At 35.0% G+C, this 26,053-nt stretch overlaps 1 protein-coding gene across 1 annotated transcript in view; it reads left to right on the top strand.

The window, feature by feature from the left end:
- LOC116170477 (collagen alpha-2(IV) chain-like) overlaps nt 1–26,053 on the top strand; it is a 41,083-nt gene that overhangs the window by 6,816 nt on the left and 8,214 nt on the right. The gene's annotated exons all lie outside the window — the stretch shown is intronic.

Raw genomic sequence — 26,053 nt, 5'->3', positions numbered from 1 at the left:
TTAATATCATATTTTAAACGTCACTGAGTAAGGTGGGTTTTATTTGAAATTCCTTCAAACACCAGTGGGAAGAAATCATGTTTGCCTTCCCTGTTAATTCATTGATGATAAATATTAATTAAGGAAGCAAGACTTTTTGCTAAAGTGGGGTTTTTGGGTTCTGAAGCGCTACGAAGATTTATATAATGTGAAGTGGATGTACTTGACACTAGCCAAATTTAGACTACAGCACCATTTCATATTTATGCATTTACCTAATACCGCAGGTAATAACAAACAGCGTTGAAGCCGAAACACTTCTCGAAGTCTGTTTATGGACCAGTTCTGGTACGTCTTAATAAACCTAGTGTAGATAATCTCAACTTTTAAGAACTTAATTATATACCATTCTTGTAGGGTAGTTTGAGAGTGATGAATGGCGCTCGATTTATGGCTGATGTGTGGCACATTACAGCGGATTTTCAAGTGGGAACAATAGATTCATTCAGTTACTTGATGAACTATCAAAATCCCCCATTTTCAGTGACAGTGACCACACCTACTTTTACGCGAAAACATTGAAACTTTCCTGAAGAAATTGGCAACGTACCTATGTGTTGTGTACAGTACAGTGAGATTATATTTTTTCTTGTGGGGTAGTTTTGATTTCTTCCGTTCTACAGTGCACGCAAAAAGTTCCGGAATATTATAACCTTTCAATTTGGTACGCGTATACTGTAAACAATTTGGAGATAAGGGGTGTGAGGGTAGGAACACCCCTTATCTCCAAATTATTTAATTCTTATAAGTCAAGATCGCCAAACTGCTATACCGTAAACTACACAAAATTTATTCACTAATGTCAATTTTTTATTATTTCTGGTTTCAATGAAAATTGCTCCATTAGTCTTTTAAGGGAGCATCTCCTATGTTTTATTTTATTTTTGAATGCTCAATGAAAACAAGTGCTAGGTATTGTTAGTGCCACCCGTGCACCATGTTCCTGCTCGCCAGCCTCTACAAACTCATCGGAAAAATGAAAACGAAATTTGACATTTTCTGTTTTTCTTTGATATTTCAGATATTTTTAAAGATTTTTCAAAACTGTTTACGAATTTGAACCACGCTGTACTTACAATCAAAGAATCGGCATTTTTCAAGGTTTGCTGCACATAATCTTTGGAAAGGCGCGATTACCCTAAAAATAAAATTGTGCTATTTTAATTCCAGTAAGCATTATTATTTTATGGGTACTCTCACTTTTTCAGCACAGAATTCATAATCTGCGTCAAATAAGCTTTCCAATGATATGTGTAAGCCCTATGTTGCAATTAAAAAAAAATGGCGGCTATGTCAAAAAACCATAAAGGAAAAACATTACTTTTCATGATGGATGGAATATGCACAACTCCAAGCTCTGAAATTCGGTTAATAAAAACGATATCATAAAAAGCTTTGCCAACAGCGCTTTGGTTCCATTTTTATTAGCCACCTAGTTTACATTACAAATCTGATTGCTATACTGGTGTACGGAAGCTTGACGCGGAGCTTGACCTTGAAAACATATTGATAGACGATTTAAATAGTGAAGTTTTGGTGCCGTTTTTCCAGGAAATACAGCCCTAGTTGCGACACAAAAATTTCGTTAAAAATTCCCCCCCCCCCCTTCTAACAAGACATAAAGGCGCTAAAATTACGCTTTGTAACGGTAAAAAGTCCATCTATAACAAGTAGAAGGAACGACCTGGTTATTGGATTTCTCCTCCTACTGATTTATTAGGGATTCGGACTCGTCTTAGAGATGGATGCGGGAAAGAATAATCAAGAACTTTTATCTCGACAAAATTAGAGGCTACCTTACCGGCTGACCATGCGCCAATTCCCAAACTCTTTACCTAGACATCAAGTTGGTTTATACGAAGAACATTTGGTGTTGTCGCCCAAGAACTTCGCTGTGTTTGCCCAAGCCGTTAGTTGGGGTATTAAAAGTGGGGATTGACAGCACAGAATTTTGAACAATGCCTCTGAGTTGTAATTTATTCCTAAAAAATTGTAGATTATCAAAACGTATGTATCACGTTCCAAGATTACTTCTATAGTTACTTGTTAATAAATCAAAAATATTTGCGGAAATTGCAGTGATTTAATAGAACTCAAGTTCTCAGCGGTAAGTTCAAAGTGAGATCAACGTGATTTGAATCGCGTGTGGTTTTATGTCACAATTATAAAGAACGTACGGCCGTATTTCACAAAAGCAATTATAACGTCGATTCTGTTGGATTAAAACCGTCTCATCCTTGGGGTTTTATATCTTAAATTAACCAAAGGGCCAAAGTTGTAAATTACAACATTATCCCATGATGGTATTCTCCTCACCTGGAATAGATGGTAACGACTAATGAGAAGTTTATGTGTGCCACTTTTAAAATAAGGCAATTTAAAAGTGTGTATTTTGGAGGCTTCTGTTTTTATACGTTTAAGTAGCAAACAGTGACTTAAAAGAAAGAAAACTAATTATCCGCATAAATAAGAGAGGAGGAAATGCCATATTATTACCTGGATTTTTTTGTAGATTTGAATGACACCGGCTGCTTTAGTAACATATAATTTACAACACTCCAAAAGAAAAAGTGTGGACCATAGTGAAATGGCACGTCACATGCAACCACGCGCAAAAAATTGTCTCAGAGATACATATGCATTATCAGAAATTTGACTGGAAGTTAACGTTCCAAACGCTTTTGGTATTAAAGTAGCAAAAATTTGGAATAGCAATCTAGAGCACAGTTGCTACATAACACAAATATCTCATAACTATTTTAAGTAAGTACTTATTCCTATGACATAAATAACGGTTAAACAATTCAGTACGTAATAACTTTTTAATTAACAGTTTCCTATGTGTAGTTTTATTATTTCCCCTTTATCGCCTATTATATTCTACTCATTAGAATGTGTTCTTTTAATCGTTTTTCTTTTAAGTGGATACATACTTGGATCGGATAGAGTGCAGTAATGTACCCGGCACAATACATTTACCGTCTAACCTACGAGAGAGGTTAAAACCTTAGAAATACCTGCTTTATTATTTCATTCTATTATGCATTTCATCTAAGATTTATTACTTCTCCTTAATCACGTTTTAACAAAGCTGGATTTACACGCTGCATGTCCGGGGTATCACGATGTTTTCTTTATTAATCTTTTTTGAAACGATATAATTAATATAAGAAATATAGTACTTAGTAGGTATGTGAGAATGCTCTTTCTGTTCTATTACAGTTATATTGGCAAATTCTACCCAATTTTTTGAAGGCGAAATTAGTACCAAAAATGTGAAAATATTGTTTAATTGCAAATGTGAGCTCTTACAACTAGAGTTGGTGGAAGTTGCATGTTTACTTTTCACAAGTGGGCGCAAATATAGGTACTTTTCAAAGCTTTGAAGATGTAAAATGATGTATACTAATCTTTAAACTACACAACGTTTTTAAAAAATCGCTTGCGTTTCATCAATCACCAGCAGTGCTGTGTCAAAGAATATGGTAACCTATCTGTAGAAAAAAGCACATCTGGCTATTCATGGTGACCGTTAATCACAAGAATATTTTTCAGATGTTAGTCACATTCTTTAGTGGCTATTTTTTTGGGAACTCATTCGATTTCGTTGTTACTATTTATCCGCATAAGAGCTAATTTGCACCTTCAATCACGAGCTACTTCGCGCATCATCTTCAAGACTGCCAAAAGAGTAGAATTTTTCATTGATGGCCGTTTTGTGTATGGCAAATTCCCTCACGCGTGAGATGGGCGCGTTTACAAGATCCTTCCGCCGACAGCAATTTGAAAACAATAATCGAACAAGTAAGTTTGCTAAAAAGGAAGTGATTAAATGAAATGCCACCAAAATATGACCTAAACCGCAACATGATGGTCAAAGCATAGCATAAAGAAACGTGATAATTAACGATAGTTCATACTACTTGTTCACTGAGTAAGGGTCTCTAACGAGCACTCTAAAATTCTCTTATTCATTTACTTGAAAGCCCATTAAAGTTTTGTTAAACCTTCATAAAATAACAAAACTGAAACAAAAACACCAAGAAACCATTTACCTACCTAAAATGTTTATTAAAACCTAATCGTCTCGCCAGCAAATATGTCATCATCAGCCATTCTAGGGTCACAGCAAGTACCTATTGTATAAATTCCCCACATAATAAATTATTGTAATTAATTATTAATGTTTTGAAACTTTAGAAGCAATTCTCTGGAATGTTTCAAAATACAGTATCATATTTGTTTGAACGTATTTGGTCTTAGAATTTCATGCACTCTCCAAATTCAGCATAAAAAATATGGTCTCAAAAACAAAAGACTATAGTGACAATTACAGTAAAATAATAAGATTTAAGATAAAAATTAACGTGTTGGTAATTAATATTCAAATAGGCTTACTCTACTAATCCTTTACAGGGAGTTTTGGAAAATTTTACCATATGGTCTCTTGATACTTGACATTTCAAAAAGTTCTGTAGCGCAAATAAAAGCCCTATTTTGGGCGTTTTGTATTTGTCTGACAATATCATACGCAGATCTTTACTTAAAAGCTATCGATGCACTTCCTTTACTATATTTCAAATGGCAAAGAAAATAATCAACATTTTTTATGCAAATTTTGAGTTCGGATTAGAGTTTCGTATATCCCGATTAGTTTACTTATAGGGCGGGGAATGATTCACTTCTTAAGGGTTCTAAAAGTCTCTTTGATGGTGTTTTAGGTTGAAAGAATACAATCTACATATAAAGTCATTTTTAATCCTTGTTGTTGGGGATGTATTTGGTAATTTTGTTAGAATTTTGTATAAAGTGTCGGATGGTCCTTCCAAGGCACTGAAACTGAAAACATTTCACACTTTTTCTTAAACACTTCCATCGGAAACTTCTAGTAGAGAACTTTTTTGGTGGTACATATTTTGCAGTTCTGGTCACAATTCCGATTATCCTACACAAATTGTTATTATAAGATCTTGCAGCAAAATGTATATTTAGTAAACTGATGTAAAGTCGAAACGATATTGGGAGTTTTTATTCCAGAACATTTTAAGATATTCTGCATTCATTTTTCGTGGAACTACTATTTTAATTTCAGAACAAAAAAGTTGACTTTTGAGGTAATGGGAGGCTGCTTGAATCTGACCCCCCATATTTTCAAAATAAATTTTTATGACTTCATTTTCGAAACTTTATCAAGAACTCTACAATTGGAAAATTTCAAATGAAGGGCTACCTTCCCATGCGCGTTCTGGAGAACTTTTTAGAGGTTCTTTAGTCGTAAATTATCTAATTGCGTGGGTTTGCCTCTCCCGGCCATATTTCAATCATTGAATTTGAATGACGTAACTGCCAGAACTATTTCAAGCTGTCTAGAACTAGTCTTCCAGAACTCTGGTTAGAATTGTGTCATTCATAGTTATTACTTATTAATAATTGTTCAACGACCACAATTCCTTAAAATCTGTACCCATCTCATAATGTTCGATTTGTTTTGAGAAACACAAATGATTTGCCATCCTGCATGCGTCTTTCACTAAATCCATCTAAGCTTATGTTCGATTTGTTCTCATATGCATAGTGTTAATTGGTAGTTACAAAACAGTCTTGAAGAGCACAGTGAATCAATACCTACTAAATGAAATACGAGATAGTTATTTTAAGAATTGTAAGCAAACATTCCGGAAATAGTTTTTATGAGAATTTAGTTTACACTACATATGTAAAATATTTCTTCCCGTTTGCATTTGCTATGTACATTTGAACTTGCTAAAGCAAATTAAAAAATTAACTTCGGTCAAGTCAAAGTCCCTTTTCACGTAAACACATATTTCCACAAATCGAAATTGCTGAATATCCATATTCTTATAAAAAGGCATACCAACCAGACTTTGGGTTATTCACCTTTCATACAAGTCATTATCCCTGCATAACAGGAAACACTTGCATCTGACCTATTTCTAAGCTATTTTATTTCCTTTCGTTACTAATATCTCCCATTGTTTTCTATCGGAACAGTTTCGATGATGCTCATCTACCAAGATGTAAAGAGATTTCACACCACACAAAAAATGTTAAGCTATAATTAAAAATGAACGCGCCGCATACTTAAAAATAAAGCTAATTGGAAACAAGCGGTTATTTGAGAAGACGTAATTATTATTGTTTTACTTGAACTTAATTAAAGTACCCATCAGTTTGTAACCACCCGCCCGGATAATGTAATCAAATATTCACATTATTGAATGAAAAAACGGAGCGTGTACATATTATATAATCACGATAACCGCGAAATAAATATCCAAACATAGGGTTTGTGCAATTAAGATCACGATTTGATTAACAGGGTCAAGGATAGAGGAATAATTTCATTGATAAATACACTTATGTAAACTTTGTTGCAAAATTGACTTCCCGATTTTCGGCTCAAAGAAAGTGCACATTTTGCAATCTTGATTAGTTTTTTGCGACATTGGGGAGCCGCAAAAGTCCATTTGTCACTTTTAATACCTTGCAAATTATTACCTACGCCTCCACTCTTCCAAATTAGTTGATTAGTTTGAAAAAGAAGTGGGAGATTTAATGGGTACGTGAATATTTATTTAATTTCGTAATGTTTACTCAAAAATGACCATTAAAAGGCGCCCTACAGCTACAGTGCTTCTGGAAGATTTAAACAATGTATTTTTCATTGTATTCACTACACCTACCCAGTGATAACCTACACATTTAAGTATAAACCGTATGTTACAATTTATCGAAAACGGAAACTTCGCGGCTCGAATTTGAACCTTTTGACTCGGCGAAGAAGTTTAGTTTCCTCGAACAGATCAAAAGCCAAATTCTGCAATTTTCTATCCTAGAAAATCTCGCGTTACCCGTCATTCAAGTCTCCCATTCTAGAGATAATTTAATGCGCCGTCTGCTTTTCTAATTTGCATATTACCACTTGTAGATCAAGGCTGCTTGTTAACGGCACACTGTGCCATTCATGAAATGCAAATTGCGTTTACGAAATTACCTAAACAAAAAGTTCAATTTTGCACTGCTTTGTATGTAAACAGAGGCACCTGAATTCCTGGAATTTAAAGTGGAATCTCTAAAGATAAAAAGCCGCACCGGCAGCTTATTTATTGTCTGTCTGTCTCATGGGCAGCTTTGCTGATGTGCGAATCCTCGACAACGATTTGCAGTATCGTCATTCGTCTTGCTTGGTTCTCCAGAAACTGAGAAATTCTTAAATATGGCGGGGCGTGTAAAAAAGGCGGTTAGTTATTTCAAGGGACAAAGGCTGTACGAGGCTTAAAACGTATATAAATAGGAATGAATAAGTAACCTATAAATATAATGTAAAAAACAAATGTTTATGTGGAGGTGTACGATCTTGAAAGTTGCGCTATGATTGTCCATTTACAGTTAAATGTCAGTCTTTTTTTATGTAGGATTGAATGTAAATTTTCGAAATCTAAAAATAAAAATGAAATTCAAAAAAATAATTTCTACTCGAACTTTTCGCGTGTCCGAAGGTGTTCTTAACCTTTTGAATTAGATGTTGCAGAAAAAGTAGATCATTACTTATTAAGGCATTTCGAAAGTTAATAACAAATGAAACAAATGAACAATTTTAAGTAGGTATAACTATAAGGCAAAAGTGGTAATTATATGCCTAATTAAAGAAAGACTTGGGTGTAGGTAAAATGAATGAATACAGATATGAAAATTGGTAATGAGGTTGTAGTGCTGAAGGAGTTTTAACCCCACTAAAAATTTCTTTGAAAACACACGTTAATGTTGCATTATAAAAGTCAACAAATAACTCATAAATAATTGTAAAGTATCATTCAAGTGTTATTTTTAGAATCAAATTTTATAGGGTGCGGGCCTGTTGGCACAGATTTGAGTATCTGCTGTTACCAAATATTGTTTAGCATAAATGACTTTTGATTTGCCCCTGTTTATTCATTAGAAAAGTATTCCCCAATCTAGAACAACTTGAGTACTTTGACAGAAGCAGAACAAGACAAAAAAAGAATCTCGCCGCATTCGATGCAGAAATGGCCATTGCGTGTACTATACTATAGTATTTATGTATATCACCAATGACGTATGCGAAGGCAATTTTCAGCTGGATCATATATGCAGTATGATAGTAGGTAGTTTTTCTTGACCCTTTTGTTTCATTCACAACCGACATTTTGATAAAAAATCAATTATTGCAAAAACACGTGCATTTAAATCGCTAGGGGGCAGTTTATTGGAAAGTTTACCTTCGTTTTACTATTTGTACTCACCCCCATCTAAAACTATAATATGCACTCCTCCGCTATTTATAATTCTGTTTAGAGAAATCCCTACAAAATAAAAAATGGAATTTTAAACAAGTGCAACCCACTAACATAGGCCGACGGACAGACAGCCTTTAAAATCTATACGTTTATGAGCGTGCATAATTAACAATTTTGACTACTGTAGTTCAAAATATGTTGGTCGGCAAAAATTCATCTATCTATCTATTTCTCAACAAAATTGATGCATAAATAACGATTTTTTTATTACGTTATTGAAAGTGCACAGTTGCTTCACCTCGCAGCATGTCCTCATTGACGCCCACTTAACTCTCCAAAGATTGTGCGATCAAGTTTCCATAGATAACCGTGTGGATTTTCGTTATCCTAGTACGGAAATTAAGTTTGTTTACAAATCCGTTGAAGAAAACAGTACATTCGTCGCTAAAGCAGGGGCTTCTGGAAAAATTAGGATCTTCATTCATTCTTTGCGACAAAAATTCGCAGAAGTTGATTCTCCGATCGTAGGCATCTTCGCCTAATTCTTGTAAAAGTTGTATCTTGTGGGGAAAAATCTGCGGATGCTTCAAATTATACAGACTATTCCTAATCTTTATTTACATATTTTATGAATTTTTGAATGTTCCCCCAAATCTACAGTTTATTAGATTAGACAAAAGTCTGGATTCCATCAGATTTTCATATTTTACAGTTTCTTCAAATTATTCGGCTCCCTGCTTCCTTCGTTTCTTGGAATTTTTCCGCTTCATCAGATTCGTCGATTTCTTTAGATTGTGATCAAAATACTACGTGAACAAACTACTACGATGTTCTTCAGCTTACCTTTTTAATTGCCTTATTATCTAAAATGACCGTACGGGGGGTTTAAATTCGAGGCTCACCAATGAGATCTCCGTAACTGTGAGATAATCAGTGTAGGTTAAATGGGGACACAGTTGCTGCTTTTTGTGACAAAAAAACATATCTGAAATTTTTTAAAAACCTTTGAGAGTAACTGAGATATAACCGAAGAACTGAAAATGTCAAGTTTCGTTTAAATTCTCCCTAGCTTAAACGGGCTGAAATGGATTGTTCCCGTTGGCACCTTCTGTGGGCCCTTTTTTCGGAAAATCTGAATTTGATTTCACCATTTTCAGAACACGCTAAATTTAGAAGCTACAGGCTACTACTTTCTTATTCCTTATGTACGCCATATTAGATTTTTACGAATGACGTGTCGCACTCAATACTGTTACATAAATTTACAAGAAAAATTTCAAAATCAAATGTTTTACATTAATTTCTCAGCATAACATTACACGACTAACTAGATCTTGCTGAATAAACAAAAGTCTGAAAAACCTGATTTATTTTGCTAAATAGACTAAGCTGTAAAAGGCTCATGTCTCATTTTAGTATAAAACAGATTTCAAGCGACTCTGTGTCACTTTTATGTGAAACTTTTGATATCACAAACAGAATCATTACGTTTATATCTGAGATACAGGATGAAAACGGAAAGTTTGACTTTTTGAAATTGAATTATCATGTCTTACCACCCATGTATAGAAGAAAAGGTAAAAACTGCCTATTCTACATATGGTTACGTAGAATCCAGTGGCGTACCGTCCAATTGTTTGGATTTGGACCACCATTCCTGAGATTGGGCCCAAAGTTGATATTTTTAAATGCATGGCTAATAACTATTTCCATACACAAATGAGGGAAACAGGAAAATTATAACTTTCTCTTCGGAAATCAAACTATTCTTATACATCTTTTTCAACATATAAGACCTTCTGCAGAGGCACCTCTAAATAGCATTATGCGGGTCACTCTGTAATTGGGCGCATGCCTGTTGAGGGCCCAAAACAAGAGAGGGATAAAATTAAATTAAATTAAATAATGTAATTTTCAATTAAGCGACAACATAAAATATACACTGTGTCCAAGAGAAAGATGGGGATCTCCGAAACCATAGAAAATACGAAGATTGTTAAATTAGAGAAAAGATGCGCAATTAAACATCACGATGAAAAGAAAACCAGACAAATGCGATTACTTCCGAAGATATGCTAGAAAGTTTTAATTTTTTTCTGTTACAACAAAATTAAATACATTTTCTCATTGCGACTTTTTGAGCTCTACGAGACACCTTTGAGCGATTTTCAATACAATGTTTTGTTTTGGTGAAGTCATCATTAATTTTAATTTTTTATAAAGCCCGTAAAAAAAGTACACATTGTATAGAGTAGCATTTTTTAATACGGTTACGACATACGGCACACAAAAAAAACACAAATTTGGTTTCAACATGATGCGGTACCCGCGCACAACGCCCTAATCTTGCGAGAATCGGTCAAGTTTCCTGGAAAATGAAAAATATGTTCTATATTTATATTCTCGTACGATTAGGGCGTTGTGCGAGGGTGCACCATCCTGTTGAAACCATGTTTCGAACTTTTGTTTTTCTTGTGTACCGTGCATCGTTGTGTCCGTAGTAATCTAATAATAAATTAAACAAATATAGCAAACGAGCTCCTGGGTATGGCTATAGCATGTGCAAAACCAAATTTTAAACCTGATGTTAGTTTTGCTTTTATTTAAAGTGTAATATGTACGAAATTTCATTTGAATGCCTCCATAAATAAGCTGCGCATGCGCAAAACCAAATTTTGAAACTGATGTTAAATTTTCTTTTATTCCAAGTGGTTATGTACCAAATTTCATTTAAATCCCCCTATAAATAAGAAAGTTGGCACTGAGCATGCGCAAAACGAAATTTTGAAACTGGCGTAAAATTTGGTTTTATTCCAAGTGCCTATGTATCTAATTTTATTTAATTGCCTCCATAAATAAGGAAGTTGGCACTGCGCATGCGCAAAACCAAATTTTGAAACTGCGTTAAATTTACTTTTATTCCAAGTGGCTATGTATCAAATTTCATTTAAATCCCTCCATAAGAAAGTTGGTACTGCGCATGCGCAAAACCAAATTTTAAAACTGGCGTTAAATTTGATTTTGTTCAACGTGCATATGTATCAAATTTCATTTAAATACCTTCATAAATAAGAAAGTTTGCAATTCGGTCTGTAAATGGTCGAGATGCGCAAAGGGCACTGTGAATGCTGATCGATTAGGTTCAACTTTTGGAATTGTGTTTTATATGGCTAAAGCTATGCGCATATTGAATTTCATGCAATTCGGTTCATAACTAACAGAGATGTCAAAAGGGCCTACTTTATTTTTTGGGCAAACTCGGAAAAACGGCTACGTATCCTTATGAAATGCCGCAGCAAGTTTACGGTGATGATTATGCTTGAGCCGTGAAAGTGTTTGAGCGACTATTTAGGGAGGAACCGGAAGTTGCTGCTGAAGATGTATATAGTGGGGACGTCTTACCACATCACGCACTGACGAAACTGTTGCAACAATTCGGGAGGTTGTTCGCGGTAATCGACAACGTTTAAATTGAAGATTTGAACATGAAATTGTGTGCGCGAAAACGGTTTTAAGCTTCTGAGAGATTAGCAAAAAGAAATGCGAAAAGCGAATTGCTCTGCCATTATGGAAACCATTGCAGGGGAACCAGATTTTCAAGAAAATTCAATAATGCGATCAGAAAAAAATAAGGCTCATTCTTCGCCCGGGATTGAAGAGCCAAGATGAGCGAGTTTTGAAAACCCTACATGAGAGAGTTCGGTATAAGACGCAAGAAGTGTGGGAAAGAGACGGCTGGTTTCTGCACGCACCTTGTCAGATTGCTCTTCTGTGCAGCAGTAGGTAGGCCAAAAACACAGTTCGTTTGCTGCAAATTGCAACACTTCCGTACTGTTCCCATTTGGTTCCGGGTGACTCCTGTTCCAAAAAACTAATTGGGTGTTCAAGGAGACATTTTCATAGTTTTTTTACAATAAAGCAGTTTTATATAGTTATTGGCGAATAGCGAATATGTTCTATAGTTAAAAATAGTACCTTTATATTCATTCAAATGTCATACGTGTTTTGTTTACAAATTCCCAAAAAGAGTTATTAACACTCAATAGGAAGTAAAGGAATGAACTCGTTTAATAAACAATCTCGAAACTATTCCTAAATATTTACTCTGTAATTGCTTGTAGTACAACCGCGCTGATTTTTTTTACGGTAAAATTAGTTGAGCATGACAGACGAGGGAAGCCAAACCATTTGGACTGTGGAACGATGCGCTCGTAAACAAAAGTGATCACATAGATAATACCCGACACACTTTTGTGGCCAGTATGCCTTTGTGTGCATTAGGTCAGATAGTCTCCAAGAAATGCATCCCATCATACATTATTTTTAGATTTCGGCACCGGCCAACGGAAGTCCAAGAAATAGACTGCGCGTAAATCTTATCGTCATAGCAATACTGTCCTCGACATAACAAAAAAATGCGATAAGAATTTGCACAATTGCCACATATTTCCGTGTTTTGCAGATAATCATATAGGAAACTAGTCCATCTCAATAGCACCGAATGTATCTCAAAAAATGAATCCCCCACGTAACCGCACTTTTGCATAACATATCTAGACTATTTTTTGCATTCGCGATAAGGATACGTAGAGACCACTCTTTCTGTCATAGCCGGCGATAGCGTGGGTGCCCTTGCAGACCGCCTTCAGAGCTACCATTCATTTTTAGATAGGAGCTACCCACGTTTTTTGTAATGATACATTTTTGGTTAAAAAAGAAAGTTTTGGTTCCAAATTATAAAATCTCTTTTATTTGAACTTAATTTTGTGGTTCAAGTTTCCTGGTGGAAAAGTCTAATACTTATTTATAGAGTGCACGAAAATTAAACGGCGCGACACTCCTTTTTATTAAACACCATCTTAGAGATCAATTCAATTAACTTGTGGTTGTAAATACAGCGATTAATTTCTGAGACTATTAATTTCAATATTTTTCACTGTCACTAGTCACTTATTATATTAAAAATTTTAATAGCAACTGCATATTGCAAATTATGCATTACTCATTACCTACGTGGATATACTAATATAGTAATGGAAAAAGATTCAATGCCAACAAATTTAATACTCTTCCTGCTTTTGTAATCAAAATGGTCATGATGTTACCATTTATAACAATACCTACCTAGTGTACGGATGGAAAACTAAACCAATTCCAGGTGCAAAATTTGTAAAATTGAAATATGATGTTCCATGGGATTAATTCTAATGCACGGTTTTGAAAAGGTATTTAATCAATTACGTAATGCTTGGGAATAATGTTTCTTATATCTAATTTGGTATAAGCAAAGCACAAAATCACTTTTCGATAGAGCTTTCCGCTTTCATATACATCATCTTCAATATTAATTATATAGTTAAGTTCAAGTATGAACAAATAATCAATGAATTAAAATGTGTAACCCAAACCTTAATGTCGCCAATTACGTACGCACTATTAAATTAAAAACACAAACATATAGTATTTTTTAATTGATTACTATGTAAACGCAAGTCAATCTAACCAATTTAATCTTAAGGTTAAATATTTGTCAGTGTTTTTAAACGTACGCGAACTTGAAAAGGCGAAATCTTTACACTGTTTATAATTGACGATTATGTAATACTATTGTAAATATTGTTTAAGCTGTTGGATTCAATTAAATGATCAAAAGGTTTTAATACGCTAAAATTATTTCTTAAATAGTTCACAATTAAAGCAGTTTATATATTTGATCTTTGTCCACTTATTAACTATTTTACAACACTAACTGCATTCCAAAAACTTAAGATTAATGGCCCACAGAGTGTATTTTCTATTCGAGTTTGAAGTTAACTTAAGCGTAAATAAATATTTTATAGTTTGTAGGTTGAGAAATTTTATAAAGAATCACATGCAAAGTTGTCTAAAAGGTTTTGCATTCAAGTGTACGCTTTCTTCCACCTACCTCCCATGGAGACTGTTTTGAGTAGTATTTAACATTATTTTACATTTTCGATATATTCCTATCTCGATTCCTAGTAGCAAGACAAGAAATTAATAAACGTTAGTCACCTCGTTATTCAGAGATCTCCTCTAAGAATATACAAAAAATGAGCTCAGTTTTGCCCAAAATCATAAACAAATGAAATCAGAGGATATTTACGCCAGAAAGAAAGGTGAAAGTGAAAATGGGAGACGATGACCATGAGCATCACTTATATAAACCCGTGAACTGAGGCCATAAGCCTGGGCTCTATGTTTGCTTTTACAAGAAACATCAGCTGTGGTAAATCTAAAAAATTTCAATAAAAAAGAAAGTTGACATTGCGCAGTTTGTGTATTATATGTGCACATTAATCGTTAAGAATTTTCTTGGTTCAGGTGCTAGAGCTCTAAACTGCGGAATAGATACAAAAAGAACGAACTAAATAAATTGAAAGTTGTAGAAGTTGTTAGGCCTCGGACTGACAGACAGAGAAAGTTCGTTGGAAAATGCTCTAAAAACACACCCCATAAGTAAGAAAGTTGACATTTGTCAAGTTGGCACATTCGATTTTTCCTATTATACATGCGATATGTTTTTCTTTACTAGAAGCATCATGGTTATAATAAATTTAAAAAATCCTCATAAATAAGAAAGCTGGCACTGCGCATGTGCACATATAATGTTTACAATATGAGATATGTTTGCGTTTCCTAGAGGCATCTGTAATTAAAATGCTAAAAAAATGTATATCTCTACAAGTAAGGAAGTTGACATCGTGTAGTTTGCGCCAGGTGCCAGAGCTATAAGCTACCGAATTCAAAAAGAACAAAATAAATATATTGAAAACTGTAGAACTGTAGTAAGGCCGCGGAGGGACGGATAGGTAGACGGGGGGACAGAGAAAGTGACTTTGTTGGAAAATGCGCGCAAAATACAATCGATTTTGGAAGTAGACATGCCCATAAGGACAGCAAGTGACTATCGAGAATTTTATAGGTGAGCCCCAAAAAATTTGGATCGCTGTTTCTTCTACACAAACTTTTATTTGATCTACATCTCACATAGCAGAATTATATACATTGAATATAACAAGCACATTATCTATGGGATTTTGGACAATACAATAAGATACAATGTGAAAAAGTATGTCAAAAATGTCCGATGTAACATGCAAAGGATATACGTTTGGCAGACGTCCGAGCAGACGTCACATAATGCATAGTTGATGTCTTATGTACATTCATGTATATGCAGCATACATGCTTCGTACATCAGTATACTGACAAGTGGATATGCCATCAATATTCCTATATATAATATGCAAAGATGACAAGGCGATATTCCATGTATGTTGTATAACATTCAGAATGGATGTTCCATAGAGGTTCCTCTAATATGGCCGACGTTGACAATTAATTGACATTTACGGTGAAGTGAAACCTAATGGGTAGCTGCAAGTCGTGTAATCTAACGAAGTTATAGTATAACGATAGTATGTAAAACAACATGTTGAAATAGATGTATTTTTCAGATTTACTTTAGACAGTGAATGGCGAGATACATGGATTTGATTGGCATGTATGTAATTTCAGTACTACCCGCAAAAAATAAATATATTAAATATATGTACGCCACTGCGCGTATGAACGTCCGCCATATTGAGAAGCCGAATAGTATAGGATCCTAGCTAATAATACATAAGCTCCTTCCTTAGTCTTTTATTTAAATGTTTTTAACGGTTCCAAGTTTATATTTAGTATACTATAATCATAGGCGCCGACTTGACAAAATTTTTGGGGGGGCCCAAACATTTTTACGTACCTGCATAGGGTATCGGGTTACGGGTATAAGTAAAAAAAAACATTTTTATAACAACTTTTATTGACTTTGACTGAACGTATTTCGCCTTTGTTCATTTCGGCCTATAAACTCGTCAGCTATACCATTTAAATCTAGAGCCATAGCTTCTTCAGAATGACAATTCAAAAGGGCTGTAGAATTTAAACGAACTTGGTTCATTGTGGAACGTAGATAATTTTTTAATCTACGTAACGCGGAAATAGATCGCTCAGCAGTACAAGTTGTGACTGGAATTGTCATAACCAACTTTACAAATTGAACAAGTTCTGTGAGCACACTGGAAATATGAGTTTCTTCGCGAAGTATGGTAACCAAATCTTGAGGTAGAGGTATAAAGGTTTATTGTTGAGTCTAAAGCTGATTATGCAGTTTCAAGATTTGGTGTAAGTAACCACGAATAGGAATACGGTATATAATTGTCACTTATTCAGAATTAGGGGAGCTGAGCCCCTCCAGTATAAATATTGGAGGGGCTGAAAGTGCTCGGCCACCCCTAAGTCGGCGCCTTTGACTATAATAGGCAATATCATAGAGGATTGTATTTCCTCTATGGCAATATTCAGTGGCGTAGCGCGGTCTTTCGACGTCTGGGGCCCACCGGAAATTTGCTTGTAAATCAAGAAAATTAATAAAAGCCAAATAAAGTTGCTTTAAATTTTTTTTATTAATTAAAAATGTAGGTACTTTTATGTTTTTTAATAGCAAAATTATACAATTGCCAATGTCTTTCCGTTTGCAAATAAGTAATTTTGAGAATCATTGACTTCACGCAGTACCAGTTTCCAGAATCCTAAGTAACTGTCCGTGTGTGCAAGTTTTCATGCATTTTGGTCAATTTTTCCAGTGCAGCTAAAGTTCCTTTGTAATGATGTCTATTGGTAATTGGTATTTACAGCATCATCTCTAGCGCTCCTACGTTTGTTCTGAATCCTCTTCAAACTTCTTCCTGTAACGGCAAGAATAACTTCCCACTATAGTGCGTCGAAGTAGAAAAAACAAGTATAAATTGTGCACAGGTCTTGTGCAGATAAAGCGCATTTTTTAACCGAAATAGTGTTTTGACATCACCAATGGATATATTTCTTGCAGACGTTTCAATCGCCCTTTGTGAGTACCTTTTTCCGACAATCCGTTCTTGAGGTATAAGGGAATATACCCGATCACGATAAGAAGTCGAGGAGGAGGGCTATGGTTAGTAGAAATTAATTCCTTTCGTTGAGACCTTTCATTAGAGTACCATGAAAGATAACACTAGTTCCACTCCCCCCCCCCCCCCCGTACTTTCATAAGAGGACAGAAAGAAGGGCAGTAGTTGGTAGAAAACGGTTCCTTTCGTTGACACCCCCCTCAGGCCCCGTCGCTCACTGATCTCGAAAAAGAGTCGCACGGGAAAGTTATAGTGTGTACCAACTAATTTATTTCGATGAGACCTTTCATCAGAATACCATGAAGGGTAGAACATGTGTTTCCCCCCCTTTTGTAAAGTTTAACTTGGCACCATTAAAGGCATGCGTATGCAAAATCTGAGACCAATTTGTTGTCGTATGTAGGTAAAAGCTTAGTGTAAAGAATAGAATACACTATGGTAAAAGTTATGCACGTTTTACTTTCAAAAACAGCATCTCAGGAAATAATTCGTGGGGGGGGGGGTCTTCCTTTTAGACAGCGAAATTTAATGACCGTCTTACACACCTTCAAGGTATAGGCTACCTACTGCAAAAAATGACAGGACTCTAGGACCATTCCCCTAGAAGTAGGTAGTTCAAAACGGTAGAAGTGGGTCCAGACGGACGGACGGACAAAACGCAAACAATAGCACATTTTTTAATTCTTAAAAAATGCGCTAAAAACCCATGCGAATATCTATTTTGATATTCGATTATCGGAGAGTTGATTCACGAATCGGTTATTTCAGTAACATGGACCGTTGTATTTTCATCGATCATCGACCCGTGATCAGTAATCAAATCAAAATAATAAAGAACAATTCATTGACTTTTGTACTATTTGATTATTAGCATGCTGAGCAATAGCAATTTTGGTTTCATTGTGTTTGTACGTCCGCCTGTCCTTCCGCGCGATAACTTGAGAAAGAAAACTAATTTCTCTCGAATTTGTCTAGTAGGTACATGTCATCATTCGTCACCAGAAACAAAACAACGAATAATGGAATGGACGGATATTACGATCTCATATACAGGGTGATTCACGTAGTCCGTTCGTTACAAGTTCTTAAACTTGGAGTTGAATAGAAACTTGAAATTTGGTTCACAGCCATTATCGACTATTTTGAATTGAAATAAAATAGTTTCAAGAGGACGGTGCTTCCGTAAATACCGGAAGTTGGCGCCATGTGGGCTTTTTTAAATAGAAACATACCATTTTATATGTTTTTGTAATCGCGCCATTTTATTCTGAATTTAATTCATTTACGATTTGCGTACCTATCTGTCATAGTTTTTGACATATGCCAATTTTTCTCTCAAAAATTTGGAGATCCATCCATTCAAAAATTCATATCTCTTAAACCGTGAGTGAGTGCTCGTTTTTATAATTGAACCCTTAAAGTCTTGAAAACGTTTCCAGGGCCGCTGCGATTGGTCAAAATTAGCAATCAAAAAATGCCAGTATTTCTGATGTTACAGTTACAAATGAATGTAGGTTTGAATTTTAGGACGACTTTTATTAGCATCCTGTATACCTATATCTGCCTATAAATAGCAGTTGCAATTTGAAAAACTGAAGTTTTTGGACATTTTCTTATTGCTAAATTTGAACAATTACAGCAGCCCTGAAAACATTTCCAAAACTTCCAGCGGTCACTCCAAAAATTCCTTAGACTTTAAGGATTCGATTATAAAAAAGAGCACTCACTCATCTTGGATGGTTTAAGAGATATTATTTGTATCTCCAGATTTTAAAAGAAAAATTGATTTATGTCAAAAACTATGACATAAAATAAAGTACCTATGTACGTCAATCTCAAATTCGCAGAATTCAGAATAGAATAGAAAATGGCACCTATGTTTCTAGTTAAAAAACGAGATGGCGCCAGCTTCCGATATTTACTACAGTGACTGTGTAAAGACAGTGTGGCCATAATACTCCATGCCGGTCATGTTTTTCCCAATGAACTGATTGGTTGAGCTAAATTTGTAGGTTTTGCTATAAGTACAATAATGCTGCTTTTTTTACATAAAAAAAATAATGCTAACACAATTGTGGAAAACAAGATCACCTTTGTTTTCAGGTTAATTTCTACCAATCAGGTGTATTTGGTCAAAACATGGCGGATTTCCCAACTACCAATTAATACACAACACCACCGTATGACTACACTGCGAGCTACACTGTGTCTATAGAGTCACTGTAGTATTTACGGAAGCAGCGCTATCTTAAAACATTGAATATCCAACTCCGTATTCAATGCTTAAAATGATTTTACTTTAAAAGGGAACGCGGAGCACGAAATAAAATGAAGTTCAGAATAGACAACGATTTAACTGGTTAACCAAGTGAAACATGTAGGACCTCAGTTAGGAAAAAAATGTTTGCTTAGGACCCATCTACTACATATGTTTTTACACAATTAATTTTTAGACCATGTATATACTATTACAGAAAGTGTCTTATGGTATATTCTACTACAGAGCAAGAATCGAGAAAATAAAAATGATACAATATAGTGCCCTCAAGATTACTATGTCTCATTCACGAAAATAATAATTTCCATATACGCATATAGCTATAAATTAGGGTAGTCTGTAGGTTGGTTGTTGTATTATCCTGGATATGAACAATTGAACAGTTAGATGTGGACATGATATAAATTGCTGAGTATGAACTGTGGTATGAATCATGCCCATCCGCAAGACGTGCAAGACATGACAAAGGGAAATAGATTGCGACCCTGGGGTGTAGAGAGTAAGGTCATAATTAGTAGCATCTCCTACGGACGCCCATGGAGTGGAGAATCCAGGGATATAGTAATTTAATTTCCACAGTTTTACCCCTTTGTGGCGTATGGGGGGGAAACATTGCATTCCTACTTGAACCCCGAAATCGCAAATTAAGTCTTTTAAACTTTTGTACATAAAGTGTTAATTGCTCTGTACTTCTCTCCGTAAAAGAGTTCAATTTTTAAAATTGCAGTCACAAAAACCGCCTCAACCCATCGTTTAAAATTTAAATTATTGAACTTCCTAAGTGCCCAACAGAATGAAATGCACTATATCATCCATGTAGACGCCTATACCCCATTAGAATATTAGATATAACAACTTGCAACCACTTAATTTACGTAACTCATAAACTTCCTTTACGGCATATAACCACGCAAAAAAAATTGCATCATCAACATTCAACGGTAACCGCAATCTGTTTGTAAACAATTTGGCCCCGACAACATTGGCGTATTGATTTAAAAATAGTATATTGAAGAAAGATGGCGATTGCCGATTCGCATTGACTGCCTGTACACATGTCAAGAAGTCAATTTTTTCAATTAGTATCTCGCCAGTGTTTATCTTCGTTTCAAAAATATCGCGTGTGTAAACTCACACTGCCAGTCAACCTTAAAATAGAATTGCAATTTCGAAATGTTTAATTGTAAACGCTGTTTAAAAACTAATTTTGGAGAAACACTTCCTGATTGTAGTTTCACCAGGTTCGTCTGCGTTCTTATCGGCCGAGATTAATTTTCTTCTCTCCCTATGTGCCCTGCGTAGGTGTTTCGAGTGACACACTTTCCACATGCAGTTTATCACAAGAAACAGTAATTTCGATTTCCGATCGTTGATAAGAGAGTAGCGTTTAATGTGCTCTGGTAAGCTTTCAGTTGCTCTTTGAAGTAGGTACATTTTTTGAATTACCTATTATAGTGAAATAAGTATTTTAGTATCGCTCTCAGTTTCCTCATCTTCGAGGTTATTGTAACCGGATGTGTTATCTATGCAGTTTTGTTCCCAGAAGTCCGGTTATTCATGGGCGTGCTTGATGATAATTGTCATTTTCTCATAGTCGTCAAGAGCAATATTGATTTGTCCTTAACGAGTGGGTCCAAGCTCCTTAATTTAATTTGTAATCCAAAATAAACCGACCTTCAGTTTATTTTTATTGACTTTAACAGATGGTTAAGTAAATAATGGATTTATTCCGCAATCCGTAGATGATCTGCTTATACCAAAATCTGATGAATTTTTTTTGCTTTAAGAAAAAAGCCGGCGTTAGGGTATAAAAAATACCATTACACTATTTTTGGCGGTTACATAATTTTTAAAATAAATTGCATTTTGTTGAAACAGATGTACGCGGTACATTTTTTACGATGCAAAAAGCGGCTTTTTATGAAGCTATAAACTATTTCTTGCATAAATTTTCACCTTGAAGCTTCAAGAAGATTCTATAATCTCTAATTTCTCCACTTCTGTGTTTAAATCGTAAAGTTAAATGCAACCGTTATATTAGGACAATTTGGAAAACAATCTTTATGGTTAACAGTGAACTTGTCTTATCTATCTGGAACATATGTAATTATTGTTTATATGTATTGATAGTCCAAAGTTAAAAGGCGACAACAATTTCTTCATAATTTTAATTTAGATCATTCATTACTGTGTGTTTATGAATAAATCATACATCAATTTCAATTAAAGTACGAAAGGCTAGTAACAGTTATTTATAAAAATATGATAAAATAGGAAACGCGTGCTATGTACTGATAAAATTAAGCTCCATTATCAATTCTTTGTAAATAAATATTACACCAAAGTTCTGGGGACTAAGGTCTCAGAAAATAAATGTTTCATTTCGCATGTGTGGTCTTGACCTTCTTCCACCTCTTTTTAGTAAATGATCAGGGAGAAGTATAAGGAAGTGATTTCGCCTTAATTAAACTGCAAAGATTTTCGATAAACCGCAACGGTTCATACCATAGAGCCTAAGAGTTTAGATCTTTGATGGCGATAATGATTTTTCGCATACGTTCATGGAACTAAATTAGTTCAGCCTTTATCAACGCTTGGTCATAATAAACCGTGTCACCTCCTTCATTGTTAAGCTGTGATTATCGTCTTTCGCCAGAAAAGGCACGTTAATCGGAGTAATAACAACATTTCTAATGTAGGTCATTTGATATCTCACAAATGTGCATAGACAATGGAAGCTGTTTTTTTTAGTATAGGAAGCTGATGATCATGTGCATGGAATAAATCAGGATCTCTTTGTTTGCTACAAATTTCTGGATTTTTTATCACTGAATTCACCCCTAACATTGTTTCTTTGATCATGCTCCTCGTTGTCCAGATTTGCCACACGAGGCAAAACTTGAGCAGAGTGGATAATAGATTTTTTTATCTGCTGAAAGTTGCGATGTTGGCAAGTGGTATATTTTCTGGACGTCTATAATCAAACGATTTGCTAAAAGATGAATTTATTTCTGTTCATATAGGTCAGTAAGACAGACTTTTGACACTACTCAAAGGGGTTATCTCAATAATTTTTTTGGTTGGAATTTTTTACATGTTTTTTCGAATAAATTTATCATATAATTATGTCAACTTAGCCTTAATTTTGATAAGGACACAATTATTGGTTAATACGTTTTAACCTAATTTCGTTAACCAGGTTTTTTCAATGTTGTACCTACAATTTCTCAATTATGTGTATTAACACCGGAAACAGAATAATAGAAAACTATGCTCAACAAAAATGGGTGCTGTGCGCAAACCGTGCCACCACAAATTGTAGATACTTACCTAAATCTTAGGAATGAAGATGACCCATTAATGCAATTCATTCCTTGGGTAGTGTGGAATTTCTTTGGTATGGTATGAGCATTGACCCTGCACCTCCTTATGTCTGGCATTTCGTAACGATGCTGCTTTCAGTAGGAGGTCCCTTGATTTTGCGTCAAATTATACACCATTAGTCAAGGATTGCATATTATATGTGCGTGTATATAATAAAAGACTTCTCAAAGACCATGAAGTCTATATAAAACTTTCGCTAAAAGGTCATGAAGTCTTTGAGGATCAAGTTGTGGTAATACGAGGACTTTTTAAAATTGAATCGGTACGAAGCTTCAAAAAAATTTCGTTAACAGCTACCATCTACTTCTACACTAATACGCTTAGTTCAGCGTTCCTCCAGCCGTTCCATTAAAAAACTATATATGTTTGTTTATCAAAAAACGACGCTACTGCGTTTATCAGGTCGTCACCTGAGACAATTTTTTTAACAAAAAGAAGTAAGACTAAATAAGGGCTGTAAGATGGATTGTTCGCCAAAACGCTCCTGACAAGTTTATTTCCTCTCCCGTTTCTGCTCTGGCGTAAGGAGTCGGGGAATCAATCGAGCAAACATTTTTTTCGCCCTAAAATCTTCGTGTTGAATCTTGTACGTTGACACTCCAGCTTCTTTTGCAACAATTGGGATTTTCATTCGTCGGCCAGAAAGTCGGCAGTAAATCATTCCCCAGTTCATGCCTTAACCGGTCTTCCTCATCTTGAGTCGTCCTGAAACAAGTCTCGACCTCATCGAAATTGTTTCGTTAGTACCGTACACCTGGGTCATTCTTTCATAGATAACTTTCGCATCATGTGTCTTTTTAGTGAGGAATTTTATAACCGCGGGATGGGCTCACTCATTTTTCAAAACAAAAAATACTGGTAAAACTACAAATATTATGGAGTCGTACAGAACTACGTAAAAGTGCTTACTGTTAGTTAGTTATCAACTTAAAAATAAAAATATTTTTCGGAATGTCTTGGCTAGCTCCCCGTAGTGCAGTCGATATCGTTATTATCGGAACGAATTCAGGGTTTAGTGGATGAAAAGTCCCTATGAATAGCGAATCCAAGTAAGCTGGCTTCAATTTCGCGAAAGTAATACTGGAGATCGTGATAGGCACAGGGATAAAATAGCAAATTAATTTTGCCTAATTTATGAACTTATACGTCTTGTTGCAGGTGAAATGCACCGATTAATTGTCTTTAAATTGCCTGTGGTATGCCGTTGTATACAAAATTTTTATTTATCGCACAATGCGTTATCCAATGACGTCACTCAACTTTGAGGAACTTGCTTTTCACCAGCCGTTGCTGTTGGCGATCCGAAAAAAACTTGTTTGTTTATCACAATGAGTTCTAATGTCAGTTTATTTAATTCCGTTCTTTATTTGAAAAGCGGTTCTCATACACAAAAATGTTCCTTCGTGTATATTTTACCCCTCGTTAATAACCAGCCTTGCAAACAGGCTACTAGAAAATTTTTCCTCTTCCCATAATCGACTGTAATTCGTCTACACGTAAAATTGCAGTTAACGTGCAGAGAATTTGTTTAAATATTTCTCGAAATTTAAGAGTTCTCGCTAGCGCTCGCTATAATGTTTTCTCTCGAAGTTAACTGCTAATTTTTTACTGTTTATTGGGTAGATTTCACTCACTAATTGCAAGTACCGCTCCCGAATCATCGTTCTCCCACTTCTTTTCCTATTTGAATCTCGCCCCTTAAAAAAACAAGTGGCCTTCCTTTCTCAACGCACCTCGACTGGCGTCCCCTAACGACCAATAGAAAACTAGCTTTTCGGCTTTATCAGCCGGCTCAAATGGAACGAACGCAAACTTTTAGACCCGAAGAGATCGTAGCAACCGCGGTCGCTTCCCCCCAATACGTTTCTTGTTATCGATGCGAAACTTTTTGTAATAGAATTTTCCAGTTAGTTTTGAAACGTTTTAGATGCGTAATGTTCCTAACGTTAACGATAAAGAAATTATTGCAAAAAATTGGGAAAATTTTGAAAAAAACACAGAGAGAATTGAAAATGCATACTAATTCATCGAAATGTAAAAGATTTAGAAAATTTCGGCTAGTGTACCCAAATTTTCAAAATACTTTTCCCTATCACTAAATTTTCATTTACTGTAACAGTAGGTAAGGTTGGTATGTTTTGAATTTGTGTCAGGTGTTTAAATGAGTATTATTATGAACATTTTACGTTAGAAGTTAGGTTGTCGTACGTGATTCGCATACATTAGATAAGTTTTATGACATAGGTATATGAAGTAGGTATGAAAATAAATGCTGATAATTTGCCCGCTATTGCACTCCAACAGTCAATAGAAAGAAAATTGAATGAAGTCACTTTCTATATATAGCGAGCATACAATCCAATTAAACTAAACATTTTTCAATTGCAATTGAAGAAGATAATCAATTAATTTTTGGAATGCAACCACTGTGCAACTTGCACTTATTATAGTGGTGACCTGATCATATTAATTCTTATACTAATAAAATTGCCCTCATGATGTTGACTTTTAACTTTTTTTTAATGCGCCGCCAACCAAAGAACAACCTCACCTAATCGTTTCTCATAGCAATTATGACGAGAATTAGGTGGTATTTCGTAATAACACACCTGGTACTCTTCTCTCATATTTCATTTTAATTTACTTTTTGACCTTTCTGTAATTTCGGTATTTTTTTTGGGTACGATATAATGCATATTAGTTTAATTTTACAAAATGTTGTGCCTTATCCGATCGCAGTCAAATGGATCAATTTTATCTCCATCTAATCTGGGAATTTAGGTACATAATACAAACGATATTATCCTATTATTAATTGTACTTATAGTTCATTACAAGTAATGCACTACTGTAAGTTGGGTTGCCTAACACCATTAGTGCAGATTAACGTGTGTCTCGTTCTGTCACACTTGCATTATTTTCGATACCTACTGATATATTTATTATACAGTGTGCCCCGGATGGACTGAACAAGAGGGAAAAAATTTTTAATTTTAACTTAACGCAAAAATGTCAATCTTTATACAAATTTTTGCTTGTCTCAAAACCACCTATTCTGAAATAAAAATCTAGATATTCCTTTTAGCAGCTGAGAAAATTACAAAAAACGCAAAATCTAC

Source organism: Photinus pyralis, unplaced genomic scaffold, assembly GCF_008802855.1.
Source record: "Photinus pyralis isolate 1611_PpyrPB1 unplaced genomic scaffold, Ppyr1.3 Ppyr1.4_LG5, whole genome shotgun sequence".
Classification (NCBI taxonomy): domain Eukaryota; kingdom Metazoa; phylum Arthropoda; class Insecta; order Coleoptera; family Lampyridae; genus Photinus; species Photinus pyralis.
The sequence above is the reverse complement of the archived record's forward strand: the minus strand, read 5'-3'. Positions and strand labels throughout refer to the sequence as shown.